A 22049-nucleotide genomic window follows, 5' to 3' on the forward strand; every position below is an offset into this window, starting at 1 on the left:
GTCGTCTGTTGAGGTATGCTGGTCCGGCGTCGTGGAGTGCCTTGTGTGCGTGGGTGAGGAGCTTGAAGGTGATCCTCTTGTTGAAGGGCAGCCAGTGCAGGTCTCACAGGTGGGGTGTGATGTGGCTGTATTGAGGGATGTCGAGGATCACGCGGGCAGAGGTCTTCTGTATGCGTTGCAGTCGCTTGAGCGGTTTGGCTAGGGCTCCCGTGTAGAGGGCGTTTCCGTAGTCCAGCCTGCTGCTGACGAGTGCCTGGGTGACCGTTCTTCTTGTGTCGTGGGGTTCCACTTGCAGATCTTGCGGAGCATGCGGAGAGTGTTGAAGCAGGAGGATGAGACGGCGTTGACTTGCTGGGTCATAGAGAGCGTTGAGTCGAGGATCAACCCCAGGTTGCGTGCATGGTCGGTGGGTGTCGGTGCTGCTCCCAGTGCGGTCGGCAACCAGGAGTCGTCCCAGGCTGAGGGGGTGGAGCCAAGGATGAGGACCTCCGTCTTGTCCGAGTTCAGCTTCAGACAGTTGTTCTTCATCCATTCGGCGACGGCTTTCATTCCTTAGTGGAGGTTGGTTTTGTTATGTTATGTTAAAAGGACTTGTAAAGCGCACTGTTACCGTTAGGTGCCCTGGCACTGAAATGCATTGCCTACTGGTTGAGAGGATGAAGTACTTAAATTGAATTAGGATCTGTAAGGAAAAAAGCCAGGTTTTAAGGCCCCTTCTAAATTTGAGGAGCCCAGCCGCTGCTCTGAGCTGCAGAGGGAGGCCGTTCCAAAGCTTTGCAGCACAGCAGAAAAAACTTCTGCCCCCCCAACTAGCTGTTTTAACACGTGGGACTTTTACCAACCTTGCTTTGGTTGAACGGAGGACCCTGGAAGGGGTATACCATTGAAGGTATTTATTCATAAATGCCGGCCCACATCCCTCCAGGGTTTTGAAAACCAGGCAGAGAGCCTTGAATTCTATCCGCTGTCTCATGGGTAACCAATGAAGGTCCCGAAGTCCCATTCTTATGGATCCAAACTTGGGAATGCCCAGAAGGACTCTGGCAGCAGCATTTTGTACCGTCTGCAGCCGATTAAGCTGCCTTTTATGAATATTGATATATAAGGCATTACAATAGTCTAGACGAGACATAACAAGTGCCGTTACTACTGTCCTAAGGCTGTCATCTGAGAGGAGGCGCTTAATTTTCCTCATAATCCTGAGTATAAAAAAATAGGAGAATACCACCTTACTTATCTGATCGGCAAAGGACAGTCTTCAGTCTATCATAACTCCCAGATTTTTTGCCTTCTCAGTGGGAGCTGGAGGTGAGCTCAAAGATTGTGGCCACCAATTGGATGACCAAAGATTTAAGGGATTACCGAAAATAATCACCTCAATTTTTCCTGCATTGAGCTTTAAACATTTTGCTGACATCCCGCCGGCAACGGATTGCATACAGTTGTAGCAGTCCGGACCGGCCTCAGCCTCTTTGCCTTTTTGAATGGATAACACAATTTGAGTGTCATCGGCATAAGAGGTCAATTGGAAACCAAGAGAACGAATGAGGGCTGCCAGAGGTGTGGTAAACAAAAATCTTCTTTACCGGACTGAATTTCATACGGGATCTTGAAATAAAATAAAATAGCTCAGAATAACAAGAGGCAGAATCCGTGGTATAAGAGTTTCTAAATGGGCTTTATTCCATCAAAAAATGGCCGACTCGAGTCGCGGCCTTCAGGTTCCGTCACCACGAGGGTTCAGGAAGTGAAGTACAATAATTTATTGACAGACATGCATTTTTATAATAAGTACATTACAATGAAACGAATGTAGAAGGCGTAACATTTGATAAGAAAAGTGGCAAAACAGGTACGTAATCGAAACTAGGCGTAATAAGGAATAAAAGAAACATGATTGGTTAGGATTATCAGACATAGGTGGATCTATAAGATAATACTTGGCATAGATGCGCGCGCAGCAGCATGACGTGTGATTGACGTGCAACTAGGGGGTGAAGGGGGACTTGACATTTAGCTCTACATGTGGAGACGAGAAGTCTGGGGGGTCAAGTCAACCTAATCCCAAATCATATCTAACATCCTATGTTTAAAGAACTATGTTATCCACAAGGAAGGACTCTCGGACAGAATCTAGTCTATACTGACTGTGTGCGTGCACAAACGCCTAAGTGTCTATATGAGATGCGAGGGGCAGAAAACTTTCCATGGCAGCAGGGCTATGAATCACTTGCAGGAGGACGGAAAGGCTGAGTCCTTTGCTTGTGAGCTAAAGGAAATGTTTACCTAAATCACTAGACAGGAATGCATCGGCTGAAGAGCAAAATAGATAATTCGAAGGTGAAATACAGCTTCTTGGCAGGCGGGCGAAAACTGGCCGAGGCAGGCACCGTTAGCTGCACAGGGAGTAGGGCAAAGTTCATGGATACAGATGCGAGCTCAAGCTGAAGCTGTCAAAGACAGAGAGCAGGGAAAGGCTTTGAGGACAGAATCGGGCCTACTTGCCTGAACTGTAAAAATGGAGTAACTTAGCCATATAAAGTCGGTGGCCTTTCATACTTAGGAATCGAATATCCAGCCCATCGATGGCGGATCTGACAGAGAACATGTCGACGGTAGACACACATATGTTTGCGTCTTAGAAACTGGAACTAGAGGGAACATACATGTACTTGTAACATGCATATAGAACCGTTGGGGTCCAAGATAGGGGACATAACTGATCAGGAAAATCCACATTTCCACATTCCCTCCTTGTCCCCTACTTGCCCTTCAAGAGATATCAATCTTCATCATTCCATCGATTTGCTCATGGAGCATCATTTCTTCTTCCTTCTTCTTCCGGCATTTTGAACGAGAACTGTGATATGGAATGCATGATGTGGCACACAGACCACAAATCGCTGGTCCACATTGTAGGCATAAACAACAACTGAAGAGCATAAGAAGGCCAATACCTAGGAAGGATAGAACTCTCCATCCCCAGGCTGATATCACACTCCAAAACCACCCGGACCACGTCCAAGTGCCTGGATTTTCGTGTATCTGGCTTACAATCTTATGAAGGCGTGTTATAGCTTGATATACAGATGGCGAATTTTCTGGTATGAATATGCAGCAGCTGGATCCGATGATCCTGCAAGCTCCGCCCCTATCGGCCAGGATGACGTCAAGGACAAGACGATTCTGGAGAACAACAATTCTCATCACTGATTGTTCCTCTGTCAGATTGCCTAGGGCGGCTATAGTCTCATTTACTACAGCTTCAAGAGTCTTGGTGAGTCTACGTATCAGCTTACTATTTGATATTGTACCTATATAGGGAAAGATACCTTTATTGAAATCTGCATACTTGTCCCATGCCGTCTCAGTATAATCGACAACTGGGAGATCTCTTCGCTCTCTATTGTGTACTAAATGAACATTTCGATAATAATCAGGGGGAGCTAGAAAAACAGGTGGCAGAAGGAATGCTATGTAACAGGTACCATCCCAATCTAGAGGCAAACGCATATATGCAGTCTGACCACATATAAAGTAAGAATGGCGAGAAGCTCTAAATGAAGATTTACCTTGATCACTATATTCTACTGTAGTAACGCATTGGCTATGGCCCATGTGTATGGAACCAACTTTTCTCACACATAATTCACCCTTAACTGGAAATACTGACATAGTGGGCAGGATTAGTTCAACTTCGGATTTGACATTTAAAATCATAAGATTAGGCGTAAAATTACCTAATTTATACACTTCATTTTCTAAATCAGTTCCTGTTCTACTGGGGTAACCCTCCTTATTAGGGTGACAGACTTTGAATAAAACTAGATTCAGATTTCCCCATATCCAATGTTGTTGATAAACTGCTGTGTCTGGGTCTATGGAATTTAATAAACTAAACCATGCTCCACAGGAGCCATTGTGTGTGAACGGATGTGGAAAGAAAGGCAGAACTCCTTTGTTATTCTGATAGGGAGGGAGTCGGCCACACACCCAACAATTGGTGGCATTACTAGTCTGATGGGAATGATGTAACATACTAATGAATGTGTTATTGCGCAGCGCAAGTCTATAGGACAACTCATGTGGGGGGAATTCACTAAAAGAATGTTCATCAGTTATATTGAAAGCACGTTTAGAAACAGGATAATACATATGCAACAATATACTTGCAGTAACTAAAAAACTCAAGAAAAACAAAATTAATAAAGTCACAATACAGTGGTTACGCAGTAATTTACAATAAGCATGTCGTTTCATTATGATTCTGGACTCTACATGATTCAGACCTAAGGGATACATGTCGGGACAGATTCAACCGCTTCACCTTGGAGAGGACTTAAACAATCAAATCGTCCGACAGTTTAGATCTGGACCTGAGTTTCTGCTTGTAAAGTTCGGTGCTACTGGCCTCAGCCAAAGGTAGCTTTGAGTCAATGGGGGAAGACACACGGGGAGTACTGTTTGTGTCAGGAGGAAGTCCATGAAATTTCTTTATATGGCTGGAATGCACCCAGCCTTTTCTCCCTTCGATCTTCACAGCTGTTCTGGTCGTCAGCAGGACCAACTTAGGACGCTTCCACCTTGGCTCCAGTTGGGTTTTCCGATCAAAATTCCTGACGAGAACATAATCGCCGGGAATTACATCATGAGGTTTCACCTCGGTGTTGTCGGGAAAAGCTGCGACTACCTGTGAACGACAAGATTGTAGTGCAGACATCAAGGAAGCCAGGTAATCTGTCAGCATATTACAATCAACATCAGTTATTTTACGGGGTATAGGCGTCCCCCACATATTCGGTGGTCTTCCAAAGATCACCTCATAAGGGGATAGCCCCGTTCGAGAGTGTGCTACCATCCTCATGTAAAATAGCGCAACTGGTAAAGCTACTATCCAGTCCACACCTTTCTCCTGACATATCTTAGACAGTCTGATTTTTAAAAGTTGATTATGTCGTTCCACGAGACCTGCTGCCTCGGGGTGTCGGACACAGTGGAATTTCCACTGATATCCCAACAAAAGAGAGACATGTTTCATTAATTCGGATGAGAAGGGCTGGCCGTTATCTGAATATACAACACGTGGTAAACCGTACCGTGGGAAGAATTCTCGAACTAGCTGCTTGGCAGTAGTCGGGGCAGTGTAATCTGATACGGGATACGCCTCTGTCCAACGGGAGAGAGCGCAGACAACTACGAGAACATATTTGAATCCTCGACAACGTTCCATCTGAATATAATCCATCTGGAGGACTTCAAAAGGATGGTCAGGAGGCTGAAATCCACCCTGCTCTACGGGAACACTCTTTCCTGGATTAAACTGACAACATATCATACAGGTACGAACCTTTTGTTTAGCTGCTGCTCGTAAATGTTTGTTGAACCAAATGTGCTGAATGCTGTCTAGCATAGCCTTCTCTCCTAAATGTGCTGGACTGTGAACTGTAGCTATAATGGCTTGAACCATGGAATCAGGGAGAAACCATACAGATTTCTCCTTCGTCATCCATCCTTGATCTGTCTGGATCCCTCCTAGTTCAGTCCACTTCTTTATTTCTTCTGCTGTGGCATGTGTTTGTATATCAATTACGTCAAGTGCGGGATCCTTAATTGTCATACACTGTGTTGGTGTCTGAACTATTGGCTTTGTCATGTCTAATGTGCGATTCTGAGCAGTCTGTTTAGCTGTTCTGTCAGCTAAATCATTGCCTTGAGAAATGATATCAGTAACCTTCGTGTGTGCTTTACATTTCATAATCGATATAGCAGTGGGTAGATGTATTGCGTTTAACAAAGCATGAATGAGGGGTCCGTGCTGAATGTGGGCACCATGGGAAGTTAAATAACCTCTCTCTCGCCACAACACGCCGAAGTCGTGTACAACTCCGAATGCATAACGTGAGTCAGTGTATACATTAACTTTCTTATTTGTGGCTTGAATACAGGCTTGTGTTAGAGCAATAAGTTCTGCTGCTTGGGCGGACAAAATATCTATACAATTTGTCTCAATAACTTCAGTGTCTGTTGTGACTGCATACGCGGCCACTAAATCTCCTGTACTTGTTCTCATGCACGATCCGTCTACATACAACGTCAGGTCTGGATCTAACAACGGAACGTCTGTCAAGTCTTGTCTAGGTTTCGTCTTTATTTCAATGATCTCAACACAATCATGAGCTAGTGGGTCTGTTCCAATTACAGGTAATAGTGTAGCAGGATTCAATGTATTACACCGTCGGATCTCTATGTGTGGTTGAAACAATGTCAATTCATAACCGGTAAGTCTTGCTATGGTCAAGTGTTGTGTTTGTGTTCGGTTCACAAGAACCTCTACTGCATGTGGTACTTGTACTGTCAATGGATGTCCTAATACTATGGCATCGCTTTGTCTGATTGCTAAAGCTGTCGCTGCCACTGATTTCAGACATGCAGGCAAAGCCTGAGCTACGGGATCTAATGTACTGGAAAAATAAGCACATGGCTTGCGTGATCCTGCTTGATCCTGAGTGAGTACTGACAAGGCAGTACCTTCGCGTTCTGTAACAAAGAGTGTAAAATGTTTGCTATAACATGGTGTTGCTAAAACAGGTGCTTGACATAAAGCTTTCTTTAAGCTTTCAAAAGCTTGTGTATGTTCCTGAGTCCAAGGGAGAACAGTCGATGTGGCTGCCTCCTGTGTGGTTAACTGAATGAGTGGTTTTGCTAGAAAAGCGTACTGAGGGATCCACTGCCTACAATATGAAGTGAGGCCTATGAAAGCTCGCACCTCCTTTTGTGTCTGGGGTATTGACATGTTAGCAATTAACTGGATGCGATCTGGTGTAAGCTGCCTTCCCTCCTTGGACAGCGAGTGACCAAGATAAATAACTCGCTGGACACAGAATTGCAGCTTAGAAGGAGACACCTTGTGCCCCTTGTCGGCTAGGAAATGTAAAACTGTCAGAGAAGCTTTTTCACATTCTGGCTCGCTTCTCGCTGTGATCAGCAGATCATCGACATATTGAAGCAGTGCAGTATTGACTGGCATGTGGATACTGTCAAGTTCTCTCTTCAGTGCTTGGCTGTAGATGCTGGGGCTTTCTGTGAATCCTTGGGGAGCGCGTGAGAATTTAAAGCTGCGCCCATTTAAACTGAATCCGAACAAATATTGGCTTTCCGGATCTATTGGGACGCTGAAAAAGGCATTCTTGAGATCGATTACAGTAAAGAATGTTGCTTCGGAATCAATTGCTGTCAACAATGATGATATATCAGGGACCACAGGGAATTGTGGTACAATGCACTTGTTTAGTTCACGCAAATCAATAACCAATCGGTACACTGGTGGGGCAGTAGGATCAGTTCGTTTAAGAATCGGAATTATCGGTGAATTACATACATTGGAGTCTGTTTCTACAACTACTCCCTGGACAATCAGCTCATCAATGATTTTCAGCAAAGCCACTACAGCATCATGCGGTAACTTGTATTGTCGCATTCGTGGTAGTACCACTCCTGCTTTCAGGGTGACTCGATAGGGTGTAATGTTCATGCAGCCAACATCCGTAGGGCCTTGTGCCCATAGATGTACTGGTAAAGTCTGTAGTCGGGGATCCATGTCTCTAGACACATAGTGACCTTTAAAATCACGTAAAAACAACCTTACTCCTTCCGGAGAACAACATATTATGGCTCCTAGTGCTTTCAGAGTTTTAATTCCTAACAGATTTTCTGGGCATGATTTAGTAAGCAATAAATCTGTAGTTCGTGTCAAAGGTCCTATCGTAAGTGGTAGAGGCTGTGATACTTCATTAACAATAGGTTTTCCTGAAAAACCAAGGGAAATATTTTGAGAGCCTGAGAGGGGTGCCCCTGGAACTTCACTACGTTTTATGGTTGTTCGACTTGCCCCTGTATCGAGTAAGAATTTTCTATCTTGACCTAATAATTCACTATGTACATAAGGTCCTTCTTGATCTACAGGAATCTCGATAAGCGGTAAGTCAACTTCCCTCTCTAGGCTTGTTCATGCGTAACGCTGATACTCAGGGTATTCATACTGTGCAGTCTGATACATTTGTCGTGTTGTGGTTTGTGTGGCAGTAGCAGGCAACGGCGGTGCAGCTGGCACAAACTGTATGGGTTGCTGTGAGGCTGGCATGGACTGTTGTTGAACTGGCATGGACTGTCCATGCTGCATAGCTCCTTGTTCATTCTGATCTTGTCTAACTAATCGTGGTCTCTCCTTTGCAATACCTGTAGCTATATTACGTTTCAGGACTGGACAATCGTGTACATAATGGCCCAGTTGTTTACAGTAATTGCAGCTTCCTTTTACAGGAACTGCAGAATCACCAGAATGTGTCACACCCTTTTTGTGACCATCTGCTGGTACTGTCTGAGAAACTAGCATTTTCATTTTTGTATCCTTCATGCGTCTATGCTCGTGTTCTTGTTCATCCCTAATTCTATTGTGATGATACTGTAACATTTGTAGCATTTGTGACGGAGTGTTACTTTGCCAGGTACTCTCGAATTTCAATATTCTATTCTTTACTGGAGGCAATGCATTTTCCACTAATTTTGTCACAAATAAATGTGGATATGAGTCACTACTTGCTTTTATACCACTATTTATACCAAAACATTTTTCAAATCGAGCATAATAATCGCTTGTGTCTTCATCTTGCTTTTGTTTGCAGGCTGTGATTGCACCCCAATCTTCCTTTTTTGTAGTTAATAAACGTGGCAGTACCTGTACTAGTAAACCTGGTAACAGTTTAACTTTATCCCCGAGCCCTGAACCTGCAGTTCGGCCCCTTTCTTCCTCTGCTAATGCTGTCCAGTCTATCTTTTGGTCACCCACTTCCCACTCTTTTTCTTTCAGTTTTTCATAAATGCCAGCAGGCAAAAGCACCTTTAATATCGTCATAATATCAGGAAAGGTGTACTCTCCCATCAGTAACATGTCTTTAATTTCTCGGTGGAAACCTGCTGGGTCTTTGTCATGACTAGGTACTACTTTCTTCATTTCCAATAATTCCATTTTTGATATGGGTGTGTAAACAAATACACGGTGAAACTCATTGTCCTCGCCTTTTATTGGGTGTACTTCTCGTAGGGGATTTTGTCTATCCATATAGTACGGCGCTCTTTCTCTGCGGGGCAGCGAGAGAGAATCCGGACTTACAAAAAGGACATACTGCTTACGTGACACTAATATCTCTTTAATTAGCTTGTTACTAGAACCTCTCCATCTGTTTGTGAGTAGTTCCGTTAATATATCAGGTAAAGGACCAGGGTCAGCATGTTGGCTCTTATATAATATGAGGAGTTGCTGAATCATATAGATTCCAGCTAAACGTTGTTCATCTGTACTGAGATTAAAAAACGTGTGTGCTACGGTCTCATCACCGTATTTTTCAGGACTGTCAATCCAGTGAACGGCTGATCTGGCTAACTCTTGCTCATCCATGGAATCGAGGAAGTGGTAACCCCTTCGTTCTCGTAATATTTTATCTGCGGCTTGAAACGAATGTTCAGGAGACTTCAGATTTATTATAGGCGTCGGATACGTTCTGCTATTATTTGGGCATACTGAGTGTATGGGATCAGAAAAACATCTAGTATTTTCACAGGATCTTCCTCTGCCTACATAAGCTATGGTCTCTGACTGTCTTGCGGAATTCCCTGATTCGGACATTTCATCTTGCTCAAACTCGTCTGTTCCCAATCTCTCTTCATGAATACGCTCTATTTCTTTACGGATTTTTCGGCACATGGCTATTATACAATTTTGCTTATCGTGTCTCCCTTCTGATATATTCTGACTCCATTTTGTAAGAATAAGCATTGCATTCGGGTCTACCCCCGGGCGGTCTTGATTTCTGATCACACAGTTTATGAGGAAACGTAACAGTTCCCCCTGTATTTCTACTTTCTGGAATTCCATAGCTCTGTTAATACATCCTGGATCTCGTCCTGTTTGAACAAAATGATATATGTTATCTAGATGCGTAGTCATTCCTGGTAACCTTGCTAAATACTCTGCGGCTCGCCTGATACGTAATGATGCCAGGACCATTTCGTCCTCTTTACCAACCACTGGGTCATATCTACAGTTTACAAGGAGTTCCTTAAGCGTACGTTCACTTACGAATTTAGGTGTACGTGAATGTGCTGATTCTTGAAAAACAAGTTTATTTATTCTGGGTGGTGTAAAGGTAATGCTAGCACCTCCCGTGGCCCCATCTGGGGCGTCGGGTGTGAATGGGTTCGTTGAACGTGACACAGCAACTATGGGTGTCGATACCCCTGTAGAATCGACTGCGGAAACAGATGCGGAAACAGATGTGCTTGCTGACGCTTGCGTCGGGACTTGCTGTTGCACGGGGACAGATACCTGATCCTGACGTTGAACCCCTACACCAGACGGTCTATGTGGTGCGGCGTTAGCATATTCGGGAGCTGCGTCGTCTAGATATGAGGAAAGAAAAACATCTTCTGCGGTTCTGGGATGCCCTTGTGGATGTACCTTAATTGGAAATAATGGGGGTGGCAAGTCTTTTGGCATTTCTGGAGCAGCCTTAGGTAGTCCTTCGGCTAGAAGGGGATACATACCATTCATAAGAGCATTTCTTTGTCTATTTACTTGTTCTGATTTCACTCGGATACCTTCCTCAATTAATAGACTTTCTTGAGCTTTATTTGAACTTTCTTTACTCCTCTCTTCTTGTCTACGTGCTTTTTCTGTTCGTCTATGAGATTCTTTACGCCATAACTCAACAGCGTCTTTCTGTGACTGTCTGACCTTTCTTTTCCATAACTCTTCCTCCACTTTCATGATGCACTCTGCATCCCAGGTTCCCGCTACGGGCCACCTTTGACTTTCCGGCAATCCCTTGGTATAGTCTACCCATAGATCAAGAAACAATATGGCATCTAAGCCATGCTTATGGTACATAAAATGCCCTGGAGTGTCCCTAGGAGGAATAGGAATTGCTTCTTCAAGCACCCCTTTTCTGGTAGTAATCTGTCTTAACTTCGAGAAGAGCGGCATATTGACAACTGATCTGATACTTACTCTTGAACTTACTTAATACGAAAAACACAATAATGAACAGTGAACAATGAACACTCATTCATACCACAATATTTGAACACTTTAAACATTAAACATTTTAACAACGACCGACAATGATGACAGTCTGCCTAACTAATCACCACGCTGAATTCTTGACAATAACTGCATACTTCGGAATACTTGATATACTGCTAAACAGTACATATACACTGCTAAACAGTGCAGACCGGATTTGTGTACCCAAATCCGTCTTGACCGGCACAACCTATGTGCGCGTCAACACGCCTCCCCGGCGATGGTACTCACCGAGTAGCTCCTTGAAACGGAAGGCCTCAGAGAATGGACGGGACTCAATGACTGCGGACAGCGGACCCTCTGGACATCGGGACTTCGAAAACCTGGTGGGCCTCTGTATACCTCGGATCTTGCTCTCTCAGCTAGGCTCTGGTCGGGATACTTCGCACTTCTCACCGCCTCGTCTGGGTTGATCGCAGCCTCAGTCGCCCCCGCTTGACCGGAGGGAGCTTACAGGAAATCCTGCTGGTACGCGTTTATGGTCCGTCCAGCTGTGGCAGGAGACCGGGCCTGCAACGCACCGCCGGCGCGTGAGATGAGAAAGTGTCCCTATTCGGGCGCCATTATGTGGTAAACAAAAATCTTCTTTACCGGACTGAATTTCATACGGGATCTTGAAATAAAATAAAATAGCTCAGAATAACAAGAGGCAGAATCCGTGGTATAAGAGTTTCTAAATGGGCTTTATTCCATCAAAAAATGGCCGACTCGAGTCGCGGCCTTCAGGTTCCGTCACCACGAGGGTTCAGGAAGTGAAGTACAATAATTTATTGACAGACATGCATTTTTATAATAAGTACATTACAATGAAACGAATGTAGAAGGCGTAACATTTGATAAGAAAAGTGGCAAAACAGGTACGTAATCGAAACTAGGCGTAATAAGGAATAAAAGAAACATGATTGGTTAGGATTATCAGACATAGGTGGATCTATAAGATAATACTTGGCATAGATGCGCGCGCAGCAGCATGACGTGTGATTGACGTGCAACTAGGGGGTGAAGGGGGACTTGACATTTAGCTCTACATGTGGAGACGAGAAGTCTGGGGGGTCAAGTCAACCTAATCCCAAATCATATCTAACATCCTATGTTTAAAGAACTATGTTATCCACAAGGAAGGACTCTCGGACAGAATCTAGTCTATACTGACTGTGTGCGTGCACAAACGCCTAAGTGTCTATATGAGATGCGAGGGGCAGAAAACTTTCCATGGCAGCAGGGCTATGAATCACTTGCAGGAGGACGGAAAGGCTGAGTCCTTTGCTTGTGAGCTAAAGGAAATGTTTACCTAAATCACTAGACAGGAATGCATCGGCTGAAGAGCAAAATAGATAATTCGAAGGTGAAATACAGCTTCTTGGCAGGCGGGCGAAAACTGGCCGAGGCAGGCACCGTTAGCTGCACAGGGAGTAGGGCAAAGTTCATGGATACAGATGCGAGCTCAAGCTGAAGCTGTCAAAGACAGAGAGCAGGGAAAGGCTTTGAGGACAGAATCGGGCCTACTTGCCTGAACTGTAAAAATGGAGTAACTTAGCCATATAAAGTCGGTGGCCTTTCATACTTAGGAATCGAATATCCAGCCCATCGATGGCGGATCTGACAGAGAACATGTCGACGGTAGACACACATATGTTTGCGTCTTAGAAACTGGAACTAGAGGGAACATACATGTACTTGTAACATGCATATAGAACCGTTGGGGTCCAAGATAGGGGACATAACTGATCAGGAAAATCCACATTTCCACAGAGGAGAGACATATATATTAAATAGCGTGGGACTGAGCGCCGAGCCCTGGGGAACCCCACAGGGCAGAGAAAAAGGCTTTGAGCAATCAGTACCAATGTGTACTGTTTGAGTTCGATTTAGAAGAAAGGATCTTAAAAGGGCAAGTGCCTTGCCTGTAACCCCCTTTCCGCTTAAACGGTCCGACAGCACCTCATGGTGGACCGTATCGAAGGCCGCCGAGAGGTCCAACATGATCAGGATTGCCGCGCCGCCCTGGTCTAGTGCTTCTCTAATTTCCTCCGTAGACTTGATCAGCGCAAGCTCCGTACTGTGTTCTGTACGGAATCCAAACTGAGTAGGGTCATGGAGTTCATTGTTATTAATAAAAGCACTCAGCTGGCTGTTCATTTCTCTTTCGGTCAGCTTGGCTGGTAGAGGAAGTCGAGAGATGGGCCTATAATTATTCGGCTCTTTGGGATCCAAATTGGCCTTCTTAAGAAGGGGGAGGATTGAGGCTTTTTCCAGATTTTGGGAAACAAGGCACACTTAAATATACTATTAAAAACAGGGGCAAGAGCAGCTCCAATGGTGTTAGATGCTAGTTTGGCTATTTGTGCAGGACAGGGATCTAAAGGAGAGCCTGATTTGATTACCTGCAAATGCTTAATAGTATCTTGGGCACTCATATTCTCAAAACAGTTCAATAAAGGCACTATCTTCGTGTCCGTTGGACAATCCCAAACATCCTTCTTTATATCTTCTGCCAGTGAGTTACTAAAGGAAGAGAAGATTGTGCCCACTTTTTCTTGAAAGGCAGAGGCAAGAAGTTCGCAGAATTCCAGGTCGCCGTGAGGTTTATCTAAAGTCGGTGTTGTGAGTTTTAAAACTGTATTAAATAATTCTTTTATGGAGGATTTTGCTTTACTAATCTGTTCCCCATAAAACCTCTTTTTAGTTTCGGTGAGCAGTTTTTTGTAACTGTGGAGGCTGTCTCTATACACTTTTTTGGAGGATAAGGTTAGTCCTTCCTCCACATACGTTCTAATCGTTTACATTCTATTTTTTTGTGTTTTTGTGTTTTAAACTCTCATCGTACCAAGGGGCCGAGGGTGTCGTTCTCCTAGGGGTGCAGACTTTAACTGGAACTGCATTTTTGCAGGCCAAATTAGCCATTCGGTATATGCCATCGCGGCCTTGTCAACCGATGAGGGCCAGACATTCAAAGTGGACTTCAGGTAGTTTTCGAATTTCTCACTGTTAATATTTTTCCAAGCCCTGATATTAACTTTGGATAAAGATTCAATTGTTGGCTTAGAGAGCCTAGTAAGAGAAATCTCGAAAAAAAAGGCTGCATGGTCCGACCAAGGAATTGGTAGTACATTGCTGAGCTTAATATTAGGATTGTTAGAAAAAATACCATCCAGGGTATGACCGGCCTTGTGGGTGGGGGTGAGCAGCCAAAATATCGAAACTAAAATATCTACCTACACAAATATCGAGTTTTAAATATCGAAGGGACAGAATATCGATGTCAAAAATATCTATGGACAGAATATCGATCCTAAGGTAAGTATTTTAATATCGATGTTAGTAATATCGAAGTTAGTAATATCGACATCAAATATATCGATTTTACTAATATTGATGTTACTAATATCGATATTTATATTATTGTTATGTATTTTATTATGTATTTAATATGTATGTGTTATATGTTTTTAGTTAAGTGTTCTACTGGTTTTAACATATATGTATACAATTTTTATATGTTAACAATGTTTTTTTAAGTCAATTTTGTGTTTTAGTACCGTAGCAGGTTGTGGGTTTATAGGGGAATAGGGTGGGAAGTAATTTAATTATATGGAATTAAGTACATTTTTAGGAATTATAAATTAATTTTAATAAATTTTTGCGTTTAAGTTCTGTAGCAGGTTGTGGGTTTATAGGGGAATAGGGTGGGTAGTAATTTAATTATATGGAATTAATTATACATTTTTAGGAATTATAAATTGATTTTAATAAATTTTTGCGTTTAAGTTCTGTAGCGGGTTGTGGGTTTATAGGGGAATAGGGTGGGAAGTAATTTAATTGTAATTAATTAATAATTTATTTTCATTTATTGGTATTGATAAATATATTATTGTTAATTAAGTATTTATTGGTAATTAATTTTTATTAATTGGCAATTAGTTTTAATTAGTTGATTAATTGATAATTATGTTAAGTGTATTATTTTATTAGTGGAGTGTGTCGTGCGTTTATAGGGGAATAGTGTTGGAAGTAATTGAAATCTAATTAAGTAATTATTAAATTAGTTGTTGGGTATTGATAATTAATTAATTGGACAATAATTATTAATTGGTAAATATTTTAAATTATAATATTTTGGTTATGAAAAATAATTAATTGTTGATTAATCATCAATTGTGAATTAAATATTATGCATTGATATTTCTAATTAATATATTAATAAGTAATTATTAATTGGTAATTAATGTGTAATATTTATTATTTTGGCGTATGAAAAATATTTAATAGTTCAATATTTTTTAATTGGTAATTAATGTTTCATAATTATTATTTTGCGGTATATATTTTTTTAAATGGTTAAATATATTTTAATTGGTATTTACTTTTTAATAATTCATATGTTTTTGGTTATGAAAAATATTGTATCGTTTAATATTTATTATTTGGTCATTAATATTTATTAATTATTATTTATTGGTATTTATTATTAATGTATTGTTAATTAATTATTCTTTGGTAGTTATGTTTGTAATAATTATTTATTGGTATTTGTAAATAATTTTGAGTTATTTAATAATTTTAATCACTAATTATTTTAAATAATTATTTTATTTATAACTATGGTATTTTTAACTTCTACGCTATCCAACACTTTCCCTACTGTTGCACCCTCTGGAGTTGGAATAGTAAATTTTATCCCTACGCTATCCAACACTTTCCGTACTGTTGCATTCTCTGGAGTTGGAATAGTAATTTTTACCCCTACGCTATCCAACACTTTCCCTACTGTTGCACTCTCTGGAGTGGGAATAGTAATTTTTACCCCTACGATATCCAACACTTTCCCTTCTGTTGCACTCTTTGGAGTTGGAATAGTAATTTTTACCCCTTCGCTATCCAACACTTTCCCTACTGTTGCACTCTCTGGAGTGGGAATAGTAATTTTTACCCTTACGCTATCCAACACTTTCCCTACTGTTGCACTCTCTGGAGTTGGAATAGTAATTTTTACCCTTACGCTATCCAACACTTTCCCTACTGTTGCACTCTCTGGAGTTGGAATAGTAATTTGTACCCCTACGCTATCCAACACTTTCCCTACTGTTGCACTCTCTGGAGTTGGAATAGTAATTTTTACCCTTACGCTATCCAACACTTTCCCTACTGTTGCACTCTCTGGAGTTGGAATAGTAATTTGTACCCCTACGCTATCCAACACTTTCCCTACTGTTGCACTCTCTGGAGTTGGAATAGTAATTTGTACCCCTACGCTATCCAACACTTTCCCTACTGTTGCACTCTCTGGAGTGGGAATAGTAATTTTTTCCCCTTCGCTTTCCAACATTTTCCCTACTGTTGCACTCTCTGGAGTGGGAATAGTAATTTTTACCCCTACACTATCCAACACTTTCCCTACTGTTGCACTCTCTGGAGTGGGAATAGTAATTTTTACCCCTACGCTATCCAACACTTTCCCTACTGTTGCACTCTGTGGAGTTGGAATAGTAATTTTTACCCCTACGCTATCCAACACTTTCCCTACTGTTGCACTCTCTGGAGTGGGAATAGTAATTTTTACCCCTACGCTATCCAACACTTTCCCTACTGTTGCACTCTCTGGAGTGGGAATAGTAATTTTTACCCCTACGCTATCCAACACTTTCCCTACTGTTGCACTCTGTGGAGTTGGAATAGTAATTTTTACCCCTACGCTATCCAACAGTTTCCCTACTGTTGCACTCTCTGGAGTTGGAATAGTAATTTTTACCCCTCCGCTATCCAACACTTTCCCTACTGTTGCACTCTCTGGAGTGGGAATAGTAATTTTTACCCCTACGCTATCCAACACTTTCCCTATTGTTACACTCCCTGGAGTGGAAATAGGAATTTTTAGCTCTACGCTATCCAACATTTTCTTTACTGTTTTTTTTTGGAGCTGGAGTAGTAGTTTTATTGTCGGTGCTATTTAATATTTTTTGTATTATTTTAGCTAATGTAATATATAATTAATTTTAACAATATTCAAATTAAATGTAATTTTTTAAATGTGTTATATATAATTATTTAATTTTTATTCATGTTATTGTTTTATGTGTATGATGTATTTGTAATTTATAATAATTTTTAACAAGTTATACGTTATTAAAATAATTATTAAAATGTTTTATTAAGTAAGTATATATATTCTATATTATATGTATATGTTTAATTAATGTTTTATTACATTATATATATTAATTATTAATTTTAAACATTATAACATATATTTAATTATGTTTATTTTATTTATAAATATTATTTGGTTTATTTTACATATTTTTTTTTAACTAAAAAATACTTTATATTTTTAATAACGATATTTTTGACATTCTATATTTTATTTTCGATATTTTTGTACTTACCATGTTGTAGATAGGATCTCGATATTCTTGTCATCGATATTTTTGTGTCGATATTTTTGTAGGTCGATTTTCTGTCCGTCGATATTCTGTCAGACATTCGTGGGTGGGGACTGAGACTAGTTGAATGAGTCCCCCCCCCACCACAAATTTTCCTGAAGCTTAGCGTTGTCTACATCCAGATCATCATCCAGATACAAATTAAGATCTCCTAAAATCGTAAAAGAGTTTGCGCTTAGTCCTTCTTCAAGGAGTGATCCTGCTAGATCTAAAAACGCACCTCTTGCTCCAGGAGGGCGATATAAAAGAAAAGCATAAAAGGTGTCATGAGGAGAAATGCTAACATTCACTGCCAGAGCTTCACATGTCGAATTTGGTACTGGACAAAAAGAGGGTTTTAAGGAATTGTGATAAATTATCGCCAGTCCCCCCCCTTTACTGCCCAGTCTGTCTTGAGTATAACATAGATAACCTGGTGGCAAAGCTTTAACTAGGTCAGGGCCAGAAGCTTCATCTGACCAGGATTCAGAAATAAAGGCCATCTTGATACTGTGGTCCTCGATTAACAGTGCACATTCATCACTGTGTTTAATGAGAGACCTAACATTAAGAAGCATTGCTTTGATAGGTGCAGAGGCATTCTTATCTTTATTCCTGGGTTTACCTCTGTTCAAACATTCAGTAGAAGACGAGAACTTCCCGGAGCAGCTCGAGCATGATGCAGGAGCTCCTTTTAGAAGTGTATCTGGATGTATTCTAGGACAGCACATATTACTTCTATTGGGATTTAAATATAAGAGAGCCTCTCTGGAATACCTGATAGAATCTGGTGTTGTAGAACCAGGGGGACATGCCCTGAGCCCGGACCAAGCGCGGACGGGCGCAGACAGGCTTGCCTAAGGCGTGCCTTCGGCGCGCCAGTGGCGTCAGTGCGGAAGATATGGGCAGCAGTGCAAGGCAACTAGAGCGCTAACCTTACCGGCTCGAAAGTTCCACTTCCGCTTTTACCGCGGAGCAAAACCGAGCACAGGCGACACAAAGTAAACAGTGCACAATATATAATTGATATGTGGACACAACTGAGGGCGAATAATTAGCAGCAACTAAGAATCAATTTTTAAAACCGTGTGTGCAAATGAGCAAATTATGTGCAGATAGCAGGATCAGCTAAAGTTCCGTTTAAAAACACAGTGTGCAAATAAGTTGCAGGAGGATGAGGGACGTGGTTTCGCCGTTGTCCAGCAGGGCCCTGATGTCATCGGTGTCGGCGATGAGGGCAGTTTCGGTGCTGTGGTTGCTGCGGAACCCGGATTGGAATGGGTCTAGGATGATCTTCTCCTTGAGGTAGCGGGTTAGCTGTTTGTTGACGGTTTTCTCGATGACCTTCGCCAGGAACGGGAGCAGGGAGATGGGCTGGAAGTTCTTGAGTTCCCTCGGCTCTGCCTTGGGTTTCTAGAGCAAGGCGTTGATCTCGGCGTGCTTCCAGCTCTCCGGGAAAGTCGCGGTCTCGAAGGAGATGTTGATGGCCTTGCGGAGATGGGGTGTGATGGTGGCGCTGGCTTTGTTGAAGATGTGGTGTGGGCACGGGTCTGACGGGGAGCCGGAGTGGATGGTGTTCATGATTTTGATGGTATCGTCGTTGTTGATGTTGGTCCAGGTGAGCAGGGGGCCGTTGTGGGTGGTGGCCGTGGGGTCTGAGGTGTCGTTGGCTGTCGTGGTGGTCTGGTTGTCGTAGCTGTTGTGGATGTCTGCGATCTTGCGATGGAAGAAGGTGGCAAGGGAGTTGCACAGGTCTTGCGATGGTGGGATGTCGTTGGTGTTCGAGCTGGGGTTGGAGAGTTCCTTCACGATGTTGAAGAGCTCTTTGCTGTTGTGTGCGTTGTTGTCGAAGCGGTCCTTGAAGGAGGTCCTTTTGGTGGATCTGATGAGCTGATGGTGTTGGCGCATGGAGTTCTTGTGGGCTGCGTGGTTCTCTGGCGTCTGTTCGCGGTGCCATTTCTTCTCTAATCTTCGGCAGGTTTGTTTGGAGGTCTGGAGGTCTGCGGAGAACTTGTGTTGTTTATTTATCCTACATGAAAATTCTGTATAGAATGGAAGAGCTCCTAATAGTGTTTAGCCTTCAACATGATTATATTGCAAAACAGAGATCAATTGTTGAACACAACCGTCTCCTTCCTGGCATTGCAGGAAAGATAATGTTTAAAGAAATTCTGGAGCACTCCTTTCATCTTCTGTGGCCATATTTGTTCTAACAGAACACCCTAAAACAACTGATTCAGAAGAGGGCTAACTTGTGATTAGGGAGGATGATGCATATTTATTAATCTTTCTTGCAACGCAGGGCAATAGGTATAGTTGGTGCGCTGCATTTGTGTGAAAAAGAGAGCAGATATGCTCCATATTTACAAAGATATGGAGCATTTCTGCTCTCTCCTTGGAATGGTGCACTGTGTGCTCCACAGCACTAACCCAGGCACTCTTGCATCATAGTGCAATTTTCCCTGCGTCATGGGCAGCATTACTTTTATGGAAAGAGAGGGCACCTTCCTACACAAAATAATTCGTAGAGACGTTGTCTTCTTGCTATTTGGGATGCCGAATTGATAATGCATTGAAAAAAAAAGGAACGAAGAGAAATAGAGATATTTCTCCTTATTACGCCTCACTGGGGAAGAAAAAGCATTCTGGGAATGTGCCAAAATCCTTAGGTGGATGCATGGGAACTCCCATGTGCCACACATGTAATTCCTTCCAGACGCAGTGTAATGCAACACAACACATGGGGCTTCATTGCAATACTTCATCTTTAAAAAGCCTCGAAAGGCGGCGTAATACTTCCCTTGCCTAGCTAAGTAAATCCCATTTATGGACTTGTGTTGCCTTGCGACTACGTGCGACACGCAAGGACAGCACACGTCCTTAGAAAATCTGGCCAATATTTGTATCGTTCAGCCAAGTATAAATGTCCTTGATTATCTTGATGCATGTAAAAGAAAAGTGTAAAGTTGTTTTTTTACTCTTTACCACCATGAACAAGATCTAAGTCACTTCAATTCCATATACATAGAATACCAGGGCAATCTCTGTATGGGGTTTGTGATAAACATGGAACAAGATATTCTGAAACTGACTAGGGGGCATATTATCAAGCATGGCGTTAAAATTATCGCTGCTTTAGCGGCAGAAAACTGCCACTAAAGCGGCGATAATGGGCTTGATAATATGCTGCAGATAATTCCAATGGAAGCCCATGTTGACACCAGAACATGGGCTTCTATGGGAATTATCAAGGGCATATTATCAAGCCCATTATCACCGCTTTAGCTGCAGTTTTCTGCCGCTAAAGCGGCGATAATTTTAATGCGGTTTCTTGATAATATTCCCCTCAGTTCTGAATGTTTTCCTAAACAGTAATGAAAGTTCTGAACGTGAATTTGAGGCGTACAAAAAGATGTTCATTAAGCTTCTCACCTACCAACGTTTCCTCCTAAGTACAAAGTTAAAGTCATTGGCCTGCTCTCATTCCCAATTCTGGCAATCTTAAATGTGCAATTAAATTCCAACACCTGCAAGATAGTTTGTATTTAAAAGTAAGAGACAGAATCTCATAGAGTGGAATGGCCTATTCCACTCAAGAAGCAAGTGTAGAAAACATGCAGTGGTATTAGCAGATGGGTACATGGCGTGGCATGGGTATTTTTGGTATGACTTCTGACATAAAAACAGAATCAGGTGCTAGCTGTGCATAATAAGGTGCTACCTGCTGAGCTGTCGAACAGGAGATGTTTGGTCGCAAGATGAGAAAAATTTCAACACAAACGTATCGGAGTAATTTATGAGTTATTGACCAATTCATGTGGTTATATAGACTCCATAATGGTCATCCTCTGAAACACATGATTGAAGTAGAGCATGGTTTCTAAAGCAGCCCACTGAATATTTGCTACACGTTCATTAGGCTTCTCTTGCTAAAGAGAGAAAATGGAAGCTTTTCTCCCACCCCAATGCCCCTTGTTTTCAGGTATGGGGTCAGTGATATAGACCACAGAAGTGTCTCTGGTTTTGTTTCTTGAAGCAAGTCAGACTTTGGCTGTTTTGATTCCTCCATTTTGTTTCTCCTTCTCCTAATGTGTTACTTCCTATGCCCTAAACAAATATTGTATGTGTGTTCTACCTATTTTCAATTTTTGTCAACTGACAAAGAATTGAGAGTCAATTCCTATTAGTGAGCCCTCTGTGGATATAGAGAGGTAATGTGAAGGACTGATATTGAATAAAGTAAGTGACAGACCGAGGAGACAGCAACACTGCTCCACAGATATAACCTATTTCCACAGGAGTTCAATTTACACATCAGGAGACGCTTGAGATGTTTTACTCGTTAAGTAAAACTTTTCCTTAAAGGTATGTACATTTTAGAGATCATTTGAAATTGGGAGTAAAAGTAAAAGAGACATCAGCAGATTCCTAGAGTCTTGTACTCAGCAATTCAGCTGGCTGAGTATCTGTGCATGATCTCAGAGCTAAATGTG

General features: G+C 41.9%; 1 protein-coding gene across 1 annotated transcript in view; it reads right to left on the reverse strand.

Annotated features, from left to right (window-relative positions):
* Positions 1-22049, reverse strand: part of LOC146858079 (carboxypeptidase O-like) — a 226483-nt gene that overhangs the window by 93642 nt on the left and 110792 nt on the right. The gene's annotated exons all lie outside the window — the stretch shown is intronic.

This window comes from Triturus cristatus, chromosome 3_2 (genome assembly GCF_964204655.1).
Source record: "Triturus cristatus chromosome 3_2, aTriCri1.1, whole genome shotgun sequence".
NCBI classification, from domain to species: Eukaryota; Metazoa; Chordata; class Amphibia; order Caudata; family Salamandridae; genus Triturus; species Triturus cristatus.